Below are 9,519 nucleotides of genomic sequence, written 5' to 3' on the forward strand. Positions count from 1 at the left end.
CACGAATCCACCCATATATAGGAGAAATCATATTGGTTGCAATTAAAACAAACGGGAATGCATATTTTTTTTTTAATGTTTGGATACATATAATGAAGTAATTTGTTTGGAGTGTTTTTAGGTAGACCAATATGAATTTCTTATTTTTTTCGTTAAGCTGGCTCATAAAATTTGGAACTACGAGAATTATTGGCCAGTCAACTCCTTTCTGTTTCATGGTTTAACTTTAATTTATTCATACACATTTTACTTTGAGAGGTTCAATCGTAAAAAAATAGCTTACTAGCTAAACATTCGAGGGACAAATTATGAATCATGCCTTCTTTTACCAATAAAAAGAATACTGAATGACTAATTTGAAGTAAAAACTTATATATTTGTCATATAAATTCGTTGAGAATCTCATAATGCAATTATATATTGTATTTATAATTATTGTACCGAAAGTTCCATGGAATTCGATGTTTATGAAAAAGTCGACTTTCTTTTTCTTTCTTTTTTTCTTCTTTTTCAACTTAGGATAGGAGCAAAATGTTATATAAAGTATTTTCTTTTTGAAAGAATATAAAAGGTTGTCCCCTAAGAAAACGTATAATTATTTAATAAAATTAATCAAATTAAAGCATAATACACATAAAAGATTTAAAAGTTTTTGTGTTAATGTAATTTTGATTTTTTTTTTAAATAAAAGTGATTGACTCAGACAATTAAACTGAACACAATCTTAATTAATTAATTAATTCAATCAAGATTAAATTGATTTCGGTGAATTTATCAATTTAAATTAATTCAAGTAATAATTAAGTTTTTTATTTTATTTTTAGGAGATAAACTTGAAAGGTAGATATTACAAAAGAGTTGTTTAGCTTGGTTATGAGCTAAACTATTACAACTTCTTGAGATATGAAGGAAGGATAGAGAAGCAAACTTATAAAATATCCAAAGCTGATAAAGGTGGGGAAGCCTGATTTGATGCACATTGCACTACTTGAAGAGCGTCACCCTCAAATTTGACCTCCACCCAATCTCTTGAAATTGCCCACTTCATGGCATCTCTAAAGGCAAGGTTTCAAGGATGAAAGGGCAGGTAATAGCAGGGTACGGGTAAAATATATAAATAATATTATAATTATATGGGCATTTGGTGCTATTGTAACTTATAAATCAAAATTAAATTGTATCTTCTTTCCCATTAATGAATTAGAAGACGGTATTTGCACAGTTTCTGATTATTTTGTGCTAATATGGTAGCCGAATTTCTCGCCAGCTATTTTTAATGTATCAATTTAATATGTCAAACTGGATAAATTGATATATTAAGCAACGTGACATGTTATCTGATGAAAAATTCGACTGACACATCAACATAAAATTGCTAAAAATTGTTGCCCGATTCATTAATAGAGAGAAAAAATACTATTAATTTTTATTTATAAATTATAGTACCAAATGAATACACGAGAACCATACATGCACTTTATCCCAGGTTACACTTGACTGTATCTATCTTGAATTACATTGCTTGAATCTCTTGCCACTATTTCTACACCCACGCAGGAATTAAATTTGTTGAAAGCAGCAAATAATAATAAAGTTTACAATAATTATCATACCAATTTAAAATGTGGATACCATATTAGCTTAATTTTGACCAAGTTAATAGATTAGCCAAAATTATATTCAAATCAGGCTAATTTTAAATATATGAAAAAACGAAATTATTTGGAATTTTCTAGAGTGAATTAGGCCTTAAACTAAAGATGTAATATAGAATTAAATTACAATTAACTAGTAATAATATGGATTGTCTTTGGACATTAGGTGAAATGCATGAAAAAAAGATGACAGGTCGATAATCCCATTACATAATGTATTCCTCAGAACATAAATTACACCTCTCGAAAGAATCTCAAGAACTAAAATGGAGAATCCACGTAGAAAAACCCATCATCGCCCAGTTCCAATTTCGAAAGCTACTGATTTCAGAATACTATCAAACTCGGTCGTCACAGTGTTACTAGTACCGTTAGGAAAACTGACAGATGGTTTTGCATGCAAACTCTCATCTTCAGTTTCTGCACATGAATCTTGGTTCTCCCATGGATGTTTCTCTACTGAACAGAGACCTTGTAATTCAATTGCTACATCCTTCATTGCAGGCCTTTCCTCTCCTCTTACACTTAAACAACTCGTTGCCAACATTGCCACTGCCTTCAACTGGTCAGTATTTTCTTCATTCAATAGTTTCCCATCAAGAACTTCAAGCAACCGATTTTCTTTAAGTGAAGTAACAAAATACAAAGCCAAATTCTCTCTTCTTCTCGCCTTGCGAAAGATATTGCTTTCTTTGTTGTCAGTAACCCACAAGCACAACCCCCGAAGCTATAAACATCACTCTTTTCTGTCAACTGGCTTGAGTGCATGTATTCAGGATCTAAATATCCTAAAGTGCCTTGCACAAGCGTTGTCAACTCACTCGTATCCAAAGGGATTAACTTCGAAGCTCCGAAATCGGATACTTGGGCAGTGAGATTCTCGTCTAGAAGCACGTTCGCAGACTTGATATCACGATGAATGATCGGAGTAGAAGCAGGAGAATGCATGTAAGAAAGTGCTTCTGCAACTTCAGTAGCTATCTTCAAACAAGTTTCCCATGGAATCCAAGTCCTTCCAAGACTGCCATAATCGTGTATATGTTCATAGAGGGTGCCATTTCTCACAAATTCATAAACCAGCAATGGGACTCGAGTCTCCAGGCAGCAGTCTAATAGTTTCACCACATCTCTGTGATTGATTTGAGAGAGGATAGTAACTTCATTGATGAATTGTTCAACTTGAGTTTCATCTCCAATTTTCTACTTCTTAACAGCAGCTATCTGATTATCAGGTAGTATTCCTTTGTAGACTGTACCTTGTCCTCCTTTACCTAAGATTCGACTGTCATGGAAGTTATTTGTTGATTTTCTCAGTTCTCTTTCAGTCAATATTTGAGCTGACTTGACAGAGCTTTGATCATGTTCAGAAAGTCTTTGCTGTAACAGGTGGCCACCATTTTCTCGGAAGTATTTTTCTCTAAGATTTTACAGGCTCTCCTTTTCCTCAATCCAAAACGCTATAAAATTTGAATTTTTTTAATACCAATATACCATATTTAAAATATCAAATCCATCTTTGAAAATGAAAAAACTTACTAGTGTGATCTAATAAAACTTAGGGTATTTAAATAATTAACTCATTAGGTTTTATCAGAATTCAATTTTTTCAAAAGAATTAGTAAAATAATTTAAATGACAGTTAATATTATTGAACTCATGATTAAGTATTCTTAATACAAGTGGTAAATATCATGATTGAAATATTATCAACACAAAAAATTAGTAATTAAAAATGAAAGAGATGAGTTCTTGGGAAGTTTCAAACATAAAGTCACCCTCTCATTCACCTCCTCCATATTTCAATCTGTACTAATATTGGAAGTGTAATACCCAATATATTTTAATTTTATTTACTTAATTCTTTAGAGGCATTTTGATAAATTAAAATTTTAAAATAAAATTTAGATGTTAATCACTAAACATTTATTATTGGTTAATTATCTAAAATATAAATGTGTGTGTTATCTTTTATTATGATTTTAATTTATAGATATGTACTTTATATTATTATTGTCTATTTTTAATTCGGTTTAATTAATAAATACTTATTCCATTTATTTAAGTGTATTTATTTAATGAAGATATTTTTTAGATCCAAGTATCGTAAATTAAAAGTTTATTTTTTATTTGGACGCGTAAATCAGACCACTGTTCGCCGCCAAACTCTTGCCAGGTGGCTTTTCTGACATTGTGAAGATTTTCCACTATTAATTTTGCCAGAAATGGCCCAGTTTGGACGAATTGAAGTGAGAGAAAAGCGCCACTCGTTCTTGTCGTTGGTTCAACCCCCTACTGTCGTTTTCTAGTCAATCTGAGGTCGATTTTGCCTCCTAAGATTGGAAGCTTCATGTTAGTGTCCTTGGATTACAATTCTTTCAGTGTGAACAAAAAATTTTCGATGACTGGATTCCGATATCAACGGATAGAAGTTTATTTCTTGTTTTCCTAGACTCTGTGGTGGCGTAGGTTAAACTGAATCGGCATAGCAATCTCAAATCCAAACCTAATATTAATTAGTTTATTAGAATTATTAATTTATTATAAATGATATTAATTATAATTTAATTGAATAATTAAGGTTATCCGAGTTAACTTATTATGATTGGAGACTTTAACTAGTCAATTAAATATTATTGAAGTTATGAATAATGTAATTTGATATTTAATTTTGATTGGTTAACATATAAATTAGTGTTCAATTGATAATATGAGGTGAGTTTATATATATTTGTTGAATGCTTCAAGCGTAGCTCTCTATACTTATGTTTGGGAGACATTTTAATATTGTGTATTGAAGGTAAGGTCCCTAATTAAAAAATTATCTCATATGGCCATCAATATCTTGGATAAAAGATTTTAACGTCCCTGGTTTGACAGTTATTTCATATGGACGTCAGTTCTATTGGATCAAGAGCTTGGACTAGTAGATTTGAGGTTTAGGATTCTACTATGAGATCTATTGTATCATATTCGTGATGAAATCATGTATGTATATGCATTTCTATTTATATATTGATAATTAATGATTATTTTTATTGATTATTATTATTAAATGGAAAAAAAACATGCAATTTGAAGCATAGCTACTATAAACCCTGAAAATAGTTCATAGAGCACCAAATTGCATGTGAAAAATCTCAAAGACCTTAGAGTACAAAGAGGGGAAGAAAAGATTAGAAGACTGCCGAGAAAGGACAGTTTGCTACACTATTGGTTTGTAAAAGTACTGCGGACACCACAGAATAGGAGTAGGACTAAGGAATTTGTTTCTCTGTAGTAACCAGGCAATGAAGTCTTGGAATCTCTCCATAACGATCTTTTCTAGTGCATCAACAGTATCATTACCTGATTATTGAGGCTAAAGACCTGCACAAATCCTTTATTTCATTGAGAGCATCTTATAACCTCCAAAGGCCTTCCTTAGCTGTGTCATTAACCTAACTTATGGTTTTTGAAGAATCAGATTCGAAAATTGTGACTTGATTCTTGAGGAACATATGGGAGACAGAAAGTTGGATAGCCTTTATAATAGCGAGAAGCTCAGCTTTATCAGAGTCTTTTAAACTTGTGGGGTAGGAGAAGATGCTAATAAAGTGACCTTTAGAATTTCATAAAACACCTCATATATTCGATTGACCAGTTTTCCTTTAATGGACACATCAATATTCCATTTATATTAAAGGATTGGTAGAGGTTTCCAAATGATACAGGCAAGATTTTTGTAAATAGGTTCCCAATTATTTGCACTCACTGAACAAAAGATTAACTGATTATCTTACTAAAGGAATGGCAATTTGGCAGCCAAGATCCAAGAGGATAACTTGATGATTATCAAATCAAAGCATATATTTTAATCAGATAGAGACATGTTGAAGATAATCTCATTTTCATATCACCACACACTCTAAAGGAAGGAGAAGAAAAGAGAATTCATGAATTTAGACTGGAATTGGCTTTTGGTGAAGTAAGACCATTGATCAAACAATTCAATTTAGTGCCCACCAAACATAGTCTTAACAATTAAAAACTTAGACGATAGTCTCCGCCATACTATACAGTGAATGAAGCGATGAACTACACTCTTTTGGTTTGATCTGCAAATGGGGTAAGAGTTTTGATAGATGTTACTCCTTTTCTGAATAGGTTGTCTCTAGTATTAAGTTTGTTCAACAGTGCCATCCATATAAAAGGTTGTACTTTGGTTGGTGCTACATCTTCCAAACTGTCGGTCTATAGGTTGTCTTTGTTGTAGATACTAATACCAACTATTTGCATAAGGACTTTACAAAGAACTTACCATTTGTATTGAAGCTCCATACCAACTTATCATTAAAAGAAGCTTTAGGTTTGATGTTAGAAAATGTGCCCATTAGTTGTTGTAATAATTGGTTTTCCCAAGAATAGATGACTATTCTCCAAGTCAAATTTCAAAAAAAAATCCATTTCACCCATCCTAAATGCCAAGATCGCTTATATAAGAGTTCTGATTCAAAGAGAATCCATATAATCTTGGGTACTTTTCTGCCAACGTAATAGACTAAGCCAAGTGTCTTGCCAAAACTATATATGATTACCTTCTGCCACACAGTACCTCATTTCCCTTTTTAATGATTTCCTTACATTTTAGACTTTTAACCCATATGAAATAATAGACTTCTAAATATCATATTCATCACTTTTGATTATTGGAATTAAATTTGGGTTAAGACCATGTTTGCAACTTATGACTTCCTTTCATAGAGCTTGTTGTTTATCCATATATCTCCACAACCATTTAAATAGAAGAGCTGAATTTTTATCTTTCAAAGAACCCACTCCTAGCCCACCAAGTTTCTTTGCCTGTTGTATCAGGTTCCAATTGATTGAAATTACCTTTTCCTAATAGAGATCCTATTCCAGAAAAAATTTCTCTGGATTTTGGTTAACTCTTTTGCCACTCCCACCAGTATTCTAAGAGAGACATATAGTATAAGGGCGGATTATTCAAGACAACCTTAATAAGTGTGAGCCATCCAACTAATGACAGATGTTTACCTTCCAACAGTTGAGTTTCTTTTTCATTTTGTTATTATCGACTGTTATTTGGATATTCAATGGGGCTTTGTACCAAAAGGGAAGCAAAGATACTGAATTAGGAGGACACAATTTTACATCTAAGGGACTATGATACATTTATAATCCAAGGTTGTTCAATGTTTATTACTACTAATGAACTCTTATGGAAGTTTATCGTTAGGTTGAAAAGGATTTCAAAGCATCTCAAAAGCTATTTCAGGTTGCTAAGTATTACAATATCAGTAGAGTAGAAAACCACAGTATCATGTGTGAATTGGAGAAAAGAAATTGATAAATTACCTTGTCTAAACTCTATAACATAAAACATATTAACATCAATGGCATTGTGAATATACGACTAAGCCCTTCTACCGCTACCAAAAAAATGAATGGCAAGAGAGGATTCCCTTAATACCCCTATCAAGTTCTATCAATTCAATAAGCGACACATTGATTAGAACCCATATTGAAGCAGAATTGAGACAAATTTTCATCCAGGAGATCTATTTTGTGTTGAAACCCATACATTCACACATTTTTAGGATATAGCTCCATGACAAAATATCAAAGACTTTCTCAAAATTCAGCTTGAAAACCACTCCTTTTTTCTTTTCTCTTATAAGGGAGTCTACAACATTATTAGCTATAAAAGTTCCATCTAGAATTTACCTCCCACTGATAAAGGCAGATTGCCTATCATCAATCATAGAACCCAATACCAAACATAAACTTAAGGATAACACTTTTGCAATTATCTTGTATAGGCTGCCCATTAAATTAATGGGTCTAAAATCTTTAGGAGTCAAAGCACATTCGACCTTTGGGATAAGTGTTATAAACAATGAACAAATGCATTGAAAGAATTGGCTAGAGTTATAGAAGTTATCCACAAATGCCATAACATCTTCTTGTAGCACACTCCAACAGGATTTGAAGAAAATAAAATTAAAGCCGCCTAGCCAGGGGCCTTGCTACCGTTATAGCTCCAAATAGCGAACCTTACTTCCTCAACCGTAAATGGAGATTTAATGCATAAAGCATTTTCATAGGAGATTCTTTTGAAGTTCATACCTACCGGTGACAGTTTTTGGAAGTTAGCTTCTTTAAAGAGGCTCTTGAAGTACTACAAAAAGGTGCTTTTAATTAAAAATGAGTAAGATTACAGTTGATGTCCTACTCTTACCGCCTGGATAGTATAATGACTCTTTCTAATGGACGCCGAGAGGTGGAAATATTTTGTAGTGAGATCTTATTCTCGGAGCCATTAAATTCTACATTATTGTTTCTAGTATAATTCTTTGTCTTTGTTCTTTCTCCATAATTATAAAGCCAACTCTTATTCAAGTCCACTGCTATTGAAGATGATCTTTCATTCTTAAGATTAAGGACATCTAATTCATCTTTTATTCTAGTGATTTTAGATTCCTAACACTCTCGTGGTTCCATCTTTTCAGTTTGTATTTTAGAGATTTCAATTTTTTTATGATTCGATTAGGACCAGTAGTGTTAAGATCAAGCTTAATCCACCAATTGGCAATTAGATCTTCAAATCCTAGGTGGTAGAGCTAGCAATTGAGAAACCTAAAAGGCTTGAGCCCAATCTATGGCTGAACTATCAAGAAGTAAAGGAGCATGATCCGGGAGTCCACACTTCAATCTCCGCAACTTCATATGTAAATACTTACTCAACCAAACTGGCTACACCAATGCTTAGTCAAGCTTGCTTTTACATTTACTATTCATCCATATAAACTCCCTACCATGCAAAAGTATGTCTTCAAAAAAGCTATTGAAATAACTAATGCCATATGTGGAGTCGTTTCCTGAACTCCTATAATGGATATGCAATACCTCACTAAAAGCACCCATAACTAGCCATGGGTTAAGGAATAGATTATTTAGATACAAGTAGAGAATCCCACAATTGATTTCTTTATACTTTAGTAGATGATCCATATACAATGGTAATAATACAGATTAAAATAACTTAGAATCCATTTTTTCACCTAAGTCACATGATAGCTGCCTTCCAAGATGTCACTGCAAGATAAGGTTGAGTTCAACCAAGAGACTAAAATTTCTCTAGAACTATTAACGGTATCAATTGAACACCAATTAATATATTTGTTTCCCTATATGATAATTAAAAGATGAGCATCAATCACCTCAAGTTTTGTATCTAACAGAACCAACATTTCACTTTTTTTACAAGGACCCATTTCTTTACTGCCATTTTCTTAGCCTTGGCATGAAGGCCCCTTGTATTCTAAGTGAACAAAATCACGAAGCTGTACAAGGATGCAGCTTATTCCACTTATCTATTTCTTCTTCCTCAATAGTACAAATACGGTTGATTATCTCTTCTTTATTACCTATACTTTTGAGTCCAACTGCCTTCTCAAGCTCCTAGGTGGTTTTTGCTTCAGCTTGAGCGTTAGCATATGATGTAGCTCTTTATCGACGAGGCTTTTATTTATGATAATTGTGTTCATATTTTGAATTCCTCTAACTGAATTGGAGTTGCTTAAAGGAAAATGCTCAATGCAGGTTCTTTTACATGGGAAGATTTTAATTTGCTTTTGTAGGTGGAGTTTAAGGATTTGTGTTTTTTGAGTGTTCTTTTGGCGGACTTGGTCTTAACCGATATTAAGAGGAATGATGGGCTGGGCTGAATGGAGTCATAGTTAAATAAGTTCTTATTGGCACTAAGACTTTCATTTAGGAAGGGTGAAATAGGGGAAAAGGTGATACTAATGGGTCAAATTCAAATGGAGTCATAATTAAATTAGTTCTTATTGGCACTAAGACT

The 9,519-nt window shown here is 32.7% G+C and overlaps 1 pseudogene; it reads right to left on the minus strand.

Annotated features, from left to right (window-relative positions):
* Positions 1–1,947: 1,947 nt before the first annotated feature.
* Positions 1,948–7,609, minus strand: LOC8264999 (annotated as a pseudogene).
* Between the last annotated feature and the right edge of the window lie 1,910 nt (positions 7,610–9,519).

This window comes from Ricinus communis, chromosome 2 (genome assembly GCF_019578655.1).
Source record: "Ricinus communis isolate WT05 ecotype wild-type chromosome 2, ASM1957865v1, whole genome shotgun sequence".
NCBI classification, from domain to species: Eukaryota; Viridiplantae; Streptophyta; class Magnoliopsida; order Malpighiales; family Euphorbiaceae; genus Ricinus; species Ricinus communis.